Below are 16,253 nucleotides of genomic sequence, written 5' to 3'. Positions count from 1 at the left end.
ACCCAAAAACCCAAAACTGACCCTGAACCCTAAAAATACCTCTTTACCCAAAAACCCAAAACTGACCTTGAACCCTAAAAATACCCCTTTACCCAAAAACCCAAAACTGACCCTGAACCCTAAAAATACCCCTTTACCCAAAAACCCAAAACTGACCCTGAACCCTAAAAATACCCCTTTACCCAAAAACCCAAAACTGACCCTGAACCCTAAAAATACCCCTTTACCCAAAAACCCAAAACTGACCCTGAACCCTAAAAATACCCCTTTACCCAAAAACCTAAAACTGACCCTGAACCCTAAAAATACCCCTTTACCCAAAAACCTAAAACTGACCCTGAACCCTAAAAATACCCCTTTACCCAAAACCCCAAAACTGACCCTGAACTCTAAAAATACCCTTTTATCCAAAAACCCAAAACTGACCCTGAACCCTAAAAATACCCCTTTACCCAAAAACCCAAACTTATAATATTTTTGATAAAATTACATACTTACCAATACTTACGTTGTAATGGTATGCGTTGTAAAGGTACCTGCGTTGTAAATACATGCGTTGCAATAGTACTTCGTTGTAATGGATCCTGCGTTGTAAAAATTGCGTGGTAATGGTAGGTCATTGTAAAAGTTGCGTTGTAAAGGTTGTATACCGTTTAGCTGCATATCTTCCCATAGGAGCAAGATAGAAAATAAAAGTCTGGCATCCCTGAACTCAGAATTTAATAATCCATCGTTTAGTAGGAAAGGTTTTTAAATGCTGTGTTTGAAAAGAGCACTTTCAGAAAGTGGCTGTTCTCTTGTCGGACCTTTCTGTGTGCCTTGGCCTGTTTGTGAATTGACTGTCCGGTTTGTGAGTGACAGGGACTGGGGTGGCTCCTAGAGGCTGAGTGAGTCATCCCTGGGCTGAATAGCTCCATCTGCATCTTGAGTGGTGGGAGGGGATAGTACCTGGGCCTGAATAGGGCTGTGCCTGCCTTCCACAATGCTGGCTCCACCTCCTACTGGGCGGCTGACAACCCTGCTCCTTCTCTGTCAAAGGAAAGAAGAAGTCAAGTAAACAAAGTGCTTCAGGACTGACCAGAACTGGTTCTGACTAAGCCAGGGTCTCTCTGCCCTCAGAGAACAAAGAGAATATTGGTATGACAAGGGCTACCCAGACTTCAGAAAATTAGATCATCCTGGAATCAAGAAGGAACCTCTGCCAAGGAGAAAGCTAGAAGAATGAAGAGGAAGGGCTGTCCTGCTGTGTGTTTGTGGGCTGACCTGCAGTTGATTTTCTGCCTAGGAGAGGGAAAGGACTTTGCTGTTGCTGTGTCCCCTTGCTTGAAGAGATCTCCAAGGGCCTGAGAAGAGCTGGCCTCCTGTTAAGAAGTCCCAGGAACAAAAGGACTTCACCCTCAGCTTCCCCTCTGAACTCTGCTGAGTGACTTCTGCCCTTCCTAGAGTGCTTGATCCATTTGTGGGGCCTCTGGAATTTGTTGCCTGCTGTTTGGGGAGCTGGGCAAGAAGAAAAGAAAAAGACCTACAATTTGCACGCATCGAAAGTGCGAGTAAACTCAAGTTGCTGCGAATATTGTCGCAGCGCCTGTTGCTGCTGCAAGAACCAGCGCATCATTCGCTTCAGGAGCGCATCGCCCCGGTGCGGGAAGATACCTGTCGCTGCGAGTATCGTCACAGAGCCTGTTGTTGCTGTGAGAAAGCGTTGCATCGCTTGCTTGCGGCTCGCATCCCGTTGCTGCGAACATCGTCACAGAGCCAAAGCATCGAGGGGCTGCGAGAGAAGATCAACGCTGTGCCGTGCATCGTCACCTCACTGAAGATGGTTGCCGTCCCGAAGATCGTCACTTTGTGCCTGTGTGAGACGCTTCCTACCGAACCTGCGGAATCCATGCAAGGTATCACATCCCTCCAAATACAGACCGGATTTGTCGCAACACGCCCGCTGTGTGCAGCGGGGTTGTCGCATCGCCTCCCCAGGGTCTCAGGAGTGACACATCGCTTGTTTTTCAATGCTGCAGCTTCCACTTGGAACTTTTGTCGCATCTACAGGTACTTTGGGCTTGGAGTGACGCAACTGTGGATTATTTTGACGCAAACCCTTGAACTCTTTTTAAAGACTTATCTTGAACTGTGTATGTTGGATTTTTGTTGTGTTGTTCTTGTGTAGTTTAGATAAAGATACTTTATTTTTCTAAACTGGTGTGGAGTCCATTTGTGGCCTTTTCACTGTGTTACTGTGAGTGTTGGTACAAATACTTTACACATTGCCTTTGATTAGCCTGTCTGCTCGTGCCAAGCTACCAAGGGGGTGAGCAGTGGTTATCTAAAGAGTGGATTCCCCTTACCCTGACTAGAAGCAAGGGTCCCTTTTTGGACATTGGTACCTACCTCTGCCAACTAGAGACCCCCAGATTTAACATTGGTGGTCAGCAGTGAGGATTTGAACTTGTATTTGTACTTGACCCACAGTAATTGGTGTACACCACTAGTTTAGTACAGACCACTACACAACCACATACTGTGTTTTTATTTTTGATTCTAATTTTGAGTAACTCTTCAGAAGCATCATGTCTCAGAAAGCAGCAAGTGGAAGGGCAGAATTGGAGTTTCACATTGAGCATCTGTAATCATGCAAAGTTGAGCAGCATAAACAATTCTGCAAGGATCTTGGTTGCCCTGTAAAAAGCAGCTCTAGGAAGGATGAGCTGCAGAGAGCCTTGAAGGCCAGGTGGGAGGCCCAAGATGAAAATTATGCAAATTGAAGGCATGGTTTTTAACCACACGAGTTGCCTGTGAGCAACCCAGGCTCAAGGCCTGACAGCAACCATTCCAGTAGGGGTTTCACTCCAGAAGAGTTAGAGGAGAATCAAAGAGTGAGAAACCATGAATTAGAAATCATGAGGATGAAAATGAAGCAATTGGAAGTAGAGAAAGAAAAGGCGGCAGAGGAGAGCAAGAATGCTTGTGCCCTGGAAGAAAAGAAATTGCTTTTGGCTCATAAGTTGAGCATGAGAGAACTGGATATCAAGGCCAAGCAGGGGGAGTCCAGTTCAAATGGTGGCAGCGCACAGCCAATGCAGGGGGGTAAAGTATATATCCCAAAGGATTTGGTACAGAATTATAATAGGAGTGAGGATATCTATGCCTGGTTTACCTCGTATGAGATTGCTTTGAGAATGAATGGTGTGCCTGAACAGCATTGGAGGGCGGGCCTGTGGAAACATTTTGAGGCTTCTGGGAGGAGTGCTCTAGAGCACTTAGAATTAGCAGGTGCCATGACCTATCCCAACAAGAAGGAGGCCCTATGTCTCAGGTATAGACTTACTCCAGAACAGTAAATACTGCAGTTTAGGAACTCCAAGAAGAAAGAGTCTGAGACTTGGATGGAGTGTGTGAATCTGTACACACGTGCACTGGAAGGTTGGATGAAGGGCAGCAGAGTAACTGATTATAAGGGCTTGTTACATTTAATTAGTTGGGAGCACTCGAGTAGTCTATGTGTTCCAGAGCTGCACCAGCATCTTTTAGACAGCAAGCTGATGGACCCCATTGAGCTTTCTAAGGAGGCAGACTGCTGGACCAGCACCAGGGTCCACAGAGGAATTGTGGGTACCACAGCCAAAGGTGGGCATGGTCCCCAGCAGAAGAGTGGGGGGACAAAGTAACCAAAAGAAGTTCTCTGAAGGGCCCCAAAACTGTTCCCAGGGAAAGGAGTCCCAGCCCCCCCAAACCTAAACCAACCTGACCGCCTAGGGGCAGGCGGGATAACAGGGGTCCCCCTACCTGCTATCACTGCAATGAGGTGGGACACGTTGCGCCTAGTTGCCCCAAGAATCCTCCAGCACCCACTGGTGCTCCAAAACCAGGGTTAGTGAGTATAGCTTTGGGAGAGGATTTAATTTCCAGTGAAGAGGAGGGACCAGCAGTAATGACCCTCGTCTCTTTAGGAGACCGAGAGATGGTCCAGGAAACCTACCTGCCCGATAGCACTAAGAAATACGGGCAGTGGGTGACCATCAATGGGAGTAAAATAGAGGCCCTAAGAGACACAGGAGCCAGTATGACATCTGTAAGGTGTCAGTGGGTGTCTGAAGAGCAGGTCATTCCCAATGTACTTCACCCAGTAGTTACAGCTGACAATTTGGTGCGCCTCTGCAAGGTGGCGCAGGTTCCCTTTGAGTGGAGGGGTATCTCAGGTCTCTTGAAGGTTGTTGTGAGTCCGTCCATGCCTGTTGACTGTCTGCTAGGAAATGACCTGGAGAGTTTCCCATGGAATGAGACGGAACACCAGGTTCACATGGAGATGTTGGGTCTGCCTGAGTGGATCTGTGTGACCACGCGGTCTATGGCAGCCAGTAGGGGTGATTCAGCAGACCTGGAGCCTGAAACAGTGGCCCAGGGACCTGCCAGGAAGAGAGAGGGCAGGGGGCGCGGGAAAGCCACCCCGCTTTTCCCACGGCCTAGGAAGGAGCAAAACCTGAGGGGGATGCCCTGGAGCCTTCTGGGGAACAGGTGGCTGAACTGGGGGACCTACCTGAGCTGAACCATTGGCAGCAAGAAGGCGGCCCCTCCAGGGAAGAGTTCTGCAAGGTGCAGAGGGAATGCCTTTCTCTCATTGGTGTGCAGCAGCAGGCTGCAGACCAGGCAGCCTAAGCCAGGGCCTCTCTGCCTTCAGAGAATAAAGAGAATATTGGTATAAAAAGGGCTACCCAGACTTCAGAAAATAAGATCATCTTGGAATCAAGAAGGAACCCCTGCCAAGGAGAAAGCTGGAAGACTGAAGAGGAAGGACTGTCCTGCTGTGTGTTTGTGGGCTGACCTGCAGTTGCTTTTCTGCCAAGGAGAGGGGAAGGACTTTGCTGTTGCTGTGTCCCCTTGCTTGAAGAGATCTCAAAGGGCCTGAGAAGAGCTGGCCTCCTGTTAAGAAGTCTCAGGAACAAAATGACTTCACCCCACGCTTCCCCCCTGAACTATGCTGAGTGAGTTCTGCCCTTTCAAGAGTGCTTGATCCATTTGTGGGGCCTCTGGAAGTTGTCGCCTGCTGTTTGGGAAACGGAAAAAGAAGAAAAGAAGAAGATCTACAATTTGCATGCATCGCTCGCTCGCTTGCGGAGCGCATCGTCGACAGTGCAAGAAAATTCCTGTCTGCGCGAAGATCGTCGCAGCGCCTGTTGCTGCTGCAAGACTGATGCATCGTTTGCTTGCGGAGCCCATCGCCTCGGTGCGAGAAGATTCCTGTCAATGCGAGTATCGTCGCAGAGTCTGTTGTCGCTGTGAGAAACAGTTGCATCGCTTGCTTGCAGATCGCACCCCGTTGCTGCGAACACTGTCGCAAAGCCAGCGCATCGAGGGGCCGCGAGAGGAGAAGATCAACGCTGCGCCGTACATCATCGCTGCACCAAAGATCGGCGCCGTCCCAAAGATCGGCGCATTGTGCCTGTGCGAGACGCTTCCTACCAAACCTGCTAACCGGAATCCAAACAAGGTATCGCATCCCTCCCCTTAGAGACTGGATTCATCGCAACACGCCCGCTGCGTGCAGCGGGGTTGTCGCATCGCCTCCCCAGGGTCTCAGGAGTGACGCATTGCTTTTTTTTCAATGCTGCAGCTTCCACTTGGAACTTTGGTCGCATCTACAGGTACTTTGGGCTTAGAGTGACGCAACTGTGGATTATTTTGACGCAAACCCTTGAACTCTATTTAAAGACTTATATTGAACTGTGTGTGTTGGATTTTTGTCATTTTGGTCTTGTGTAGTTTAGATAAAGATACTTCATTTTTCTAAACTGGTGTGGAGTCCATTTGTGGTGTTTTCACTGTGTTACTGTGAGTGTTGGTACAAATACTTTACACGTTGCCTTTGATAAGCCTGTCTGCTCGTGCCAAGCTACCAAGGGGGTGAGCAGGGGTTATCTAAAGAGTGTATCCCCTTACCCTGACTAGAAGCAAGGGTCCCTATTTGGACATTGATACCTACCTCTGCCAACTAGAGACCCCCAGATCTAACACTCCCCTTAGATGTTGGCTATCTATAACCCCCCCCGATCCGGTCTAGAATTCTGACTCAGCCCTTCCTGCCCCCTACAATTTGAGCTGATTTGAGCATACGTCTTAGGCCTTGTCACAAAAATGGGGGGATTCTTGGTCCAGCCTCTCAGGTGGTATGTAGGTTGTAGTTGTTGAAAAGTTCTTATTACTGGGAGCCTCTATAGGGGCAGGAGTGGGGAGGGACCTAGATGGGCACCTATCCGCTGTTCCTGAGTTCTGATTGCAGGTGACTTTTCCCCTTGGAGGCTTACTATTCCCTTGTGTTTTGCTTAAGATAAAATTGGTTTGAAGTGTGTGGTGTCCAACTATTTCCTTAAGAATTGTTATCTTGTCTTGTATAATGTCTAATCGTTAGTGTAGGGTAACCATGAGTGCATAGATGTCTATGCATTCGGTCTGGGTTGTGGTTTCCCTACTACTGACTTTCACATGGGTAGTATCTGGGATTTGCGTTACCTGGTCTTCCTCTTGACACATTGCTGGCAATGAGTAACTGTTATAACAAGGTATTGCCGGGGTCTCATTGTTTGGTGAGCTAACTTAGTCAGGTGCCACTGGCCCGACATAGCGGGGGTGGGGCAAACAGGCGTGCTCTGGATTGGCTTTGGAGGGGATAAAGGGATAGGTGCAACATTTTCACTGTTAGCATGAAGGACTATAATAGGATCAATGGGAGGTCTGACAGTATTTTGTGTGCTCTGTTTGTTATAGTATGATGATATATTTTTAGAGCCCTTTCAACAGCTAAAGGTGTCTCCACTTCTTCTATTAAGTCATCAATTGCTGCTAATGTGCAAATATCAGCTGCTGACTTAGCTGGCCTACTGAGTTTTGCTAGCTTCTTCTTCCCAGTCGCTGCCTCTACTGCCTTCCTCTTACCCATTTTCCCTGCTGTATGCCCCCATGGTCACAATTTGTTTCAATTTCCGACTGGGTTACTTAATCAGTTGATCTTTGATGTAAAGATACAAAACAAAGAGTAGCTAAATTATGAATACTAATCTCCCCCGATATAACCTTGTGTTAGAGTTACAGCATTCATAAACAATCGGAGCAGTTCTGTTGATACAATCTTTCCAGCTCCTGCCTCAATTAAGGACAACACCTAAACCAGTTATCAAGCACAGAGAACAATAGCAGCACTGTCCCATAAGTCTCATATGATTTCGAACAGTGAAATGCTGAATGCTTAGTTTCAGAAACAAACATACAAAAGGTTCATGGAAATGGTGAGGAAACAGCAAGTATGCTTCTCTTGGCGGCTAGTCAATTGTATCGAAATTTGTGATCAAGTTGCCACATCATGGTTGCCCAGTAAGTAAACCAAGTTTACGCGCGCTGTTAGAGTTCGGGATATAACTGCAGACAGTGATAATTGAGCAGATGGCAAGGTCTTACCGGAGTAGCAGAGTTGTAAGCTTTGGGCTAAAGAGGGGTGACCCAGCCCTGCCTCCTTCTATCGCTGATGGGAGCAGACGGGAGCCCTCCTTCGTCCGGTTTTAAAGCACCTCCATGCGCTGTCTGCTGACGCTTGTACTGGGCGCCAGTGAAGCCGGTGGAGCAGGGCACTGTGGCTCCTGTGGTCCTCCTCGGACCAGTGGTGACAGAAAATTGCAGGGAAGCTGGCAAAAGCGGGACCCGCGCTGCGGGATCCAGCATCCAATTTTAAAGCACTTCCAGGCGCTGTCTGCTGACGCTTGTACTGGGCACCGGGGAAGCCGGTGAAGCAGGGCAGTGTGGCGCCTATGGTCCTCCTTGGACCAGTGGCGACAGGAAATTGCATGGAAACTGGCAAAAGCAGGACCCATGCTGCGGGATCCCGAGTCCGGTTTTAACGTGCCTCCAGGCATTGTCAGCTGATAATTGTACTGGGTGCCGGTGACGCCGGTGAAGCAGGGCAGTGTGGCTCCTTTGGTCCTCCTTGGACCAGTGGCGACAGTGTATTAGGTAATTCCACCCCTTCCTGCCTGAGGCATTAAAGAATGTACCCACCGTGTGGTACAATTAGAACCTTTAGCCAGGCATTACAAAGAATTTTAGGCCCAATTTATTAAACTGTCCCCAGTGGCTTCTGGTGACATTTGCAAGTGGTGACGCATAAAAGTTCAGAGTGCCCTGTGGTGAACATGCGGAGCATTAGTATGCCAACAAAGCAGTGTTGTGTTTATCTCTTTGATACTGTCCGAGAGTAAACAAAATGAAGGTGCATGTGGGAATGAGCGAAGAGCATGACCCATACACTGACACTGAACTTGAATGCCTGAGTGTATACCGAAAAGCATGCACACACTTAGGTCACTCTTTCGCCCTCTATATAATTTCAATTGTCAGCCTCTTTTTGGTTGTAAATTATTTGCCACACATCTATCAGAGTGATAGTAAACAGCACAATGGCTGTTTACAAGAGAAGGCCTCTTCTGCAACAGTGTCTGCTCTGAATTTTGCACACAATTAAGCACAGACTGGTTATGGTTCAATAATAACAAACTTCAGGCCGAATAAGATGTCGGTCTGAAAGCCTCAGACTAACAGTCGGATTTTCCTAGACCATGTCGGGACATTTCTGACTGACTGATTATGATGCTCCTGTTCGGAAGGGGAAACATTTGGTCATTCTAAATCAGTTCCAACTGGCAATCAGAGAATCCGAGTCGGTAGGAGCCAATTCGTACAGCTCTATGGACTGCATATCCGACCGACCGAATATGATGTTAGATTTCGAAAGCCTTTCTGCCTCAGTCTGTCAGACATGAAAAGAATGTTGGAAACTGTTTTGGGGGTCCCTAGCAGGCCCCCCTTCACCCGGAGGCCTGCACTATGTGGCAGGCATCATGGGATGCCTGCGACATGGTGCAAGGTTTTCGGCAGACACCCATTTTCCCTATGGGAGCCTGTGTTGTCGATCGAAACACAGGCTCCCATTGAAGTCCATGGGAGTCCTTCCAAATAGTGTTTAGAAGCATCGTAATCAGTCGGGAGGAACCGTGGACCACGAGTCGGTCAGACCCAATTCTGAGTCGGTGTCGGATGGAAGAAACTCCCACCAACATCGTAATCATGCCCTTCGTGTTACAAAATGTGCCATAACATTATTAAACACACAAACAAAGTTCTACACATTTAAACATGGGACAAGTAGATTCCCACTGTATTGAGGTTTATTTTCTTTTTTTGTTATGCAGTAGAGAAGATTGTGAGTAGGGGCCAGTGCCTGAGTACAGACTTTCTAACGGCATTGGATGCTGGTGAGAAAGTGGTCACACAGGCTATCTAGTTGGAAGTGTCTTTTTGTTTGGGACCGAGAAGGGCCTCTCTTGGACAATACTATGCTCTCTTAAAAGCTCTCCGCACCAATCTTTTAGGGTAACCCCTATCTCTGATGTTTATTAATGCCCTACCAATAAATTAACTCACTTTCACAATTTCACGCACGAGTGGAAGATCCTCACTTTTAAGCATGGTATGGAAGCTCGTTATACTATGTATAAATACAGAGGACACAGGAATATAATTATGTTTTCTTTCCTTTTTGTGTTTCCTTTTTGTGTAGGCTTATGATTAAGGCAATGTTATCTGTAGTCCTGATGATGATCCTTCATAGGGTATAGGGTCGAAACGCCATCGACTGTCAGTGTAGTGACACATCAGTTTCCAATGTGACAAAAAATTGTGTTATCTACATGTGCTTAGCTAGACCAATTGTTATCTTTTAACTAGCGGCTCTATATATAATTGCCTGTTGATTCCTTGTCTTTATGGTTTAAAATCTGTCTCCTTTCTTAAATGTTGAATGTATAGGATACAGGACTGTATCCCACTGTATAATTTGTGTCTTATAAGTGTTATTCCCTCAATCAATTAAATCAGTGTCCGGCTGGGCACCTCCTTTATTATAGTACAGATTCTTGTCTATAATTTATCCTTAACTTGTATTTATTGCGCTTAATCAAGGACCTTTTGTTACTTGATAAAACTGCTACCCTGGTCCTTGACTATTTATAGGGTTCCCCTTGTTCTGTTTAAACTGCATGATGCGCAATCGCTGGATTGCAAGGGTCTAGCTACCTGTTGCTCCCTAGTGTAGTGGGTTCCAGCACTCTGTACATACTGTTCGTTATCACACTTCTTGTCTGTAAACACATCTCCCTGTATACATAGTATGTCCGACCTTTCCCCGTTGTATTCCGATGAATACAGCAAAAAGATGTGTGAAGATCCCTCACTTTTCTCTGATTCCACTTATACTACTGCCCCAAATGTTTCATCTACATTACCAGAAAAGCTAGAGAAACTAAAGAAAAAACAGGTTCGCCTACAGTTGATGACTCTCATGCTGAGACAATACCTGAAGGCCGATATAATTCCTGTTGGACTTCAAATACGGAATGTGCCTGGGATATTTACGGATAATCCCAAATATATCCATATTTTCAGCCATATAGGCACCACATGCTCGAGACATTGGTTGGTTCTCGGGATTGAGATTGCCACAGAAACTCTTGCAGCCCTTGCTACCAATATAGAAACCATTGAAAAAGAACTTGAGGGAAACAATACGGTAACTGAAGCTAAGAAATTACTGGACCAAGTTCAAAAAACTGTCGATGAATTTTACAGAATCGAACAAAATAAAAAAACAAACAAAGTTAAAAAAGACATTAAGGCCTACCATATAGAGACTACTTACCCATATCTACAGAAGTGAAGTGAAAAAGTTTTGATTGTTTCAGTTAATTAAAACCACAACAATACATTTATAAAAAATCGACTAATGTGTTAATTTCTTAATATATAGGTGCAATCTCTGTTAGTATATTCTATAACATTCTCCGTCTAATACCGAGTTTGTTATTTAAAATCAAATGAAGTATAATTAAAATGCAGTCTGTATAGCTTAGTTCTAAAGTTCTTGATTTTTTCCTCTTTTAATGTTCCGGAAAGCTCTCTCCCCGAGCTACCACAGTTGTATTATCCCTTTGTTGACAGGGTGCCGCGGTGTATTTTAGCGCTTGAGAGTGGGCTGCAAGGAACTTTAGTAGTAGGCAGTTCAATCGCGTGTCTACTGGGTTCAAGGTTGCCTTAATTGCAGATCTGCACGTTCTTATACCCCGCTCGTTCATAGACTTTTTTAAAAGAGAGCTTTGAGCTTGAGCTAGATTCGGGCAGATACAGACAAGGTGAATGAAGTCCTCGTTGCTCCTCCCGCATAGTCTGCAGATTTTCGGTCCATCGTGCACCCAGATTGGTTGATCCATAATCGATGGAAATTTCCCCAAGCGGAGTCCCATTAGTTTCTGTTTTCTGTGAGCTGGAAATGTGATTGTTAGGTATGGGGCAGCCACGAGTGTTTTGTAATTTGATATAACCATCCATGCGTGTTTTCTGGTACTAAACGTGGCTTTATCAAGTACGAGGGAATGGAATTTTGTTGACTTGTTTATAGCCTGTTTGAACGCTGGGTAAGGCAGGTTAAGTTCCCAAAGTTTTCTTGTCCCAGTCTCAGTTATGGACTTTTCAAGATACTGATTGTATGGGGACTTAGCGTCAGATCTTATTTCTTCCCATAGTGCTTGGTGCAATTCTGAGGCTGACGTGTTCTGTTTCAGTGTGTACCAGTACTTAATACTTGCGTACTTTCTTCCCACTGTTTAATTTACTGTTCCAAATTCTAACCTCGTCTGAGCTGGCGAGGCTCCCTGTTGTATTTGGAAGGTGGATTTGAAGATGGCTGTCTGCATTTTGTTAAGCAGGTCCGCATCTTTCCCATACAGTCCTACACTGCCGTATGACAGGGTTGGAAGAACTTTTGCTTTTATTGTTGCCAGTAGAGGTTTATATGATGGCCCCGTGAGCTTTTTGGCCAAAGATCTAAAAGCAAATGAGAGTGAATTTGATCTCTGGGTGATGTACGACATTTGCTGCTGAAGGCTGTGTCGATTATCAAAGTAGAAGCCCAAGTACTTGAAGTTGGACACAGGCTCCAGCTTTGTTCCCTCTAGATAGATGCATGTGCTGGCTGTCCGCCGCCTGGTGATAAACATTGTTTTTGTTTTTGTTGTGTTTATCTCCAGGTTGTTGTTTGTTATGAATTCTGCCAGCCCTACTAGTAACCTTTGGATGCCAGTCTTCGTTAGGTTCAACAGTAACACGTTGTCCGCATAGGATAAATGAGTTAGCGGAATGGAGCCAAGTTTAGGTGGATGGGATGGGATCTTATTTAGACTTGATGTTAGGTCCGCCATAAAAAGGTTAAAATGATGAGGGGCTAGAACACAGCCCTGCTTGAGACCTTTGCTGGTATTGATTTTTCTTGAGAGCCGTGTTCCGTTCCCCAATTTAACTTCCATCCAGGTGTTGGAATAAAGGAGTAAAATCCCCCTCAGGATTTTATCCGGGATGTTCCAACTGTGCAATTTCCTCCATAAGATGTTCCGATCCACACTATCGAATGCTGCCTTTAAGTCAATAAAACATAGGTGAAGGGGCTGTTTTCTTCGGAGATATTTGTCAGCTAGTACTGAGAGCGACATAATATTAGTTAGTGTCCCAGTTTTTTCCTAAAGCCTGTTTGGTTCAGCGGTATTCTCTTTGTGTCGTCGGACCAATTTGTTAGATCTTCCAGGACGAGGGATGCAAAGTACTTCGCCTCCACATCTAGGAGGGCGATCAGTCTGTAATTAGCTGGGGATGTTCTGTCTCCTCCTTTAAAGATGGGTGAGATTATGGAGCCCTGCCAGCTAGATGGTATTTGATTTTTGCTTATTATTTCTTCAAATAATATTTTTAATTTTCTGCACCAAAAATCCGGATCGGTTTTGTAGACTATTGGAGTGATCCCATTCGGCCCTGGCGCTCCGTTGCCATGTGACTTCCTTATGATTCTTCTTATGTCCTCCTCGCTATACCATGTTTGTTTGGCCTTATTTGTTGCGTCCTTCTTCTCCCATAGGTTAACCGCGTCGCAGGGAAGCCTGGGAGTAATGCTTCTCTTTATTTTTTGGGACACTCCGTTGGTAGTTTGTTGGATAGCTCCTGTGTTGGGCTGATCTAATGTTATCTCTGCGAACCTCTCTGTTAGTAACGCAACCCAGTCCGCTTCTTGGACATTGGATGATGTTGGATTTGAAGGGTGATTTAAGCTGTTAATAATCCTCCAAAATGCGTTTGAGTTGGTGTTCTTGGCGAAGCAGAGTAGTTTTGCCCAGAAGTCATCTTTCAGAGATCTTTTGTATTCCCACATTTTCTTTTCATATTCTTTCTTGAGGTTTTGTCTTTGGATCCAGTCTTTGGACGACGTAGTTGTCTTTTTTAGTACTCTGGCGTTTCTCCTTATCTCTATTTTGAGTTTTGCCAAGTTCTTAGGCAGAGAATTTTTGTTAGTGGGAGGATGTAATTTATTTGGAACGGACGTCGTTGCTACTAATTTTCCCGTAAAGCTCTCCCATTTTTGTATTTGGGTACCTGTTGTAACCTCACTTTCTATTTTTAGTCTCTGCACATTTGCCTGCAGCTCATCGATGTTAGACGTTGTCCAATTAAGTTGTTTCATGTTAGTGGTCGGCATGTTATCTCCCACTATGTTACAACTGCGGTATTTAGTCAGTTTTAAATTGAAGTAAATGTGCTGATATGAATGATCGCTTTTTGAAGTATATTCTATTGAAAATTGCTCGACGAATGGCAATAGAGGAAGAGAGACTGCTGTGTAATCAAGCCTTGAGGCCGTCAAGGTTCCTAGGTGGGTATACTGCGGTGGATTGTCACCTTTGATTCTCCCGTTAAGGAACCGCAGCCCGAGGAATTCCAGGCTTGTTACCAGTTTGCGCCCAATTGAATCGAATCGCTCTATTTGCAGCTGAGTTTGTGGTTTGACATTCCAAAATTCATTATCAGTTGCTATAATCTCATCATCCTCAGGCGTATAGATTAGATTTGAATTAAAATCACCTGTTACGATGATTTCCCAGGATTGGTATTGTTTCGAGTATCGATGATTATGGATACTAGCTGATCCAATGCAACTTGTTTCTCTTTCACTTTTGGGGGTGTGTAGAAGTTAACAAGTAGTACCTGAGTTGGTCTGCCTGGCATTGACAGTTTTATTAGTTGCATGTTTGGTCCATATGGGGCTATTTGTTCTGAGTTAATCTTGATATCCGACACAATATAAACTGATAAACCCCCTTCTGGTCGACCATAGTTGAAATTTTTCCTTGCTGGTATGTTGTAGTGAGTGTACCCAACAAGAGGTATCTCCTCTAGTGCCCATGTTTCTTGGAGTGCAATGATGTCGCATGTTGTCCAGTTGTGGGGGGGGGAGCCGTCTTCCATCCATTTCCTGGAACCGGCTATGTTCCAGGACAATAGGTGGAACATTTCTTGGGTACTATCCATTTGAGGTTTTTTCGGAGGTCAATTATTTTTCTGTTTATTTAATGTGTCTGTTAGCCAGCGCCAATAGGCTGCGTCATACTTGGCGTTTATTTGATTACCTGTTGTGGTTAGGGGATGGATTGTCGGTGATGGGCTGTTCCCTCTAGAATTCCATAGTACTGAAATTGCCTGATCCGTTTTTTCTGTCCGCTTTTCTTTTTTCTCTTTTGTCACCGGACGAGCTTCAAGAGGGCCTTGGTAGCATGGTTTTACCGGCCTGGAAAGTCTTATGCCCCATGATTCGAACCTCTCTCTAAAAGATAGTATTAACTGGGCGGTTTCTGCTGTTCTCCATGTTGTTAATGTTTGTTCCAATGAATTATTTGTACCTTGCTTGCAGAATTTGACTGACAGTAGATCCGTGTTAGTTAGGTGTTGAAGCCCTTCAATGTTGGCGTAAAGTTTAAACAAATTTCCCCTGTTGAGGATGTCATGTTGCCCCTGAGTTTCGTATTCCGGGGTAAAAAAGAGTTGTTTGAGATGTAAATTATCATTACTAGACCAGTTCTCAGGGCCTTTCCCTAGTTCTGGTGTATTATCTGAGCTGATTTTACTATGAGGCCCGGTCCCGGCAGATGTTTGTGTTCCATGCGTATCGATTACCTGTACGGGCTGGGATATCGTAGTCATTATGGTCTGGTTACTCTCTTTTGTTGAGTCTCTGTTCGTGGCTATGTTAGTCTGGGGGGCTCTGATGTACTCAGAGTCTGTTCCCCTCCCTGGAGTGGTGTCCTCGTTGCAGTTCAAGTTTATATGACGGACTCCGTGCCTTAGTAGTATTTTTATGCCCGCAGTGGGGGGTAGACTTTTTCCATCCCAGACCCTGCTTTTCCAGTTTACGGTTCTTTCATTTATTATTGATGGTTCCCCTTGGTTGTTAGTAGGTATGTCCTCTATTGTAGAATCTCGTGACGTACCTTGAGACCTGCTTTGTCTTAGTATTGTTTCTTCTCTGCCTTGTGGGCAGTTTTTGGTTCCTTCTTGACGTATTTCTTGGGTGACGTCCCGTCTTTGTCTGGCTGGTGTTAGTTTATTATTCTCGACCGCCTCTTGGTTTTTTTCGGTGATCTCCGAGGTTATAAGTAGGCCTGGGGGAACGGTTGGTTTTGATTTGCTGCCGGTTTCTATACGGCTTCCTTTTTCCACTGTATCAATTTTCTGTGTTCCGTTGCCCAAGACCAACCTCGGCTGCGCGTCTCTGCTGTTTGTTTCGCCTATGCCGTTAATAATGTGCATATGCCAGTGTTGCTTATCATCTCTGCGCGAAGGGCCTCCCTTTCTTTTTTTGTTCGGAGCTGTTGTCCTGATGAGTTGTACATTTGATCAAATGAGTCGTCAGATTGTAATGTCGTATTTGATGTTTCCTCCTTGTTTATAGCTGAGGTGAATATGGGGAATATTTTGATACCTTCTTCCGCGTGTTCAGGTGGTTGTTTATTCCTTGCTTTTCTTTCCCGTTTTTTTTGTCGTCTTGTTAAGCAGGTTTTATTATTTGGCGTTGTTATGTTTACTGCTTGACTTATTTCGGACCTGTTCTTTCCTTTAGATGTATCTGTTTCTGGGATCTTTACGGTATTATGGTCAGTAATTTTTTGGGTCAAATTTACTGTTTCTGGACTGTTAGCGTGGTTGTGATCAGTAATTTTCCTGGTTGAGTTTCCATTCGAGAGATGTTGGTCTGATTTTCTTACAGCCAGTATTTGTTCTATTAGGTTGGGAAGGAGGTTTAGTTTGTCTATAATAGGACCGCAGGTGCAGGGACTCTGTTCCAG

Source organism: Lissotriton helveticus, chromosome 2_1 (assembly GCF_964261635.1).
Source record: "Lissotriton helveticus chromosome 2_1, aLisHel1.1, whole genome shotgun sequence".
Taxonomy (NCBI): domain Eukaryota; kingdom Metazoa; phylum Chordata; class Amphibia; order Caudata; family Salamandridae; genus Lissotriton; species Lissotriton helveticus.
The sequence above is the reverse complement of the archived record's forward strand: the minus strand, read 5'-3'. Positions refer to the sequence as shown.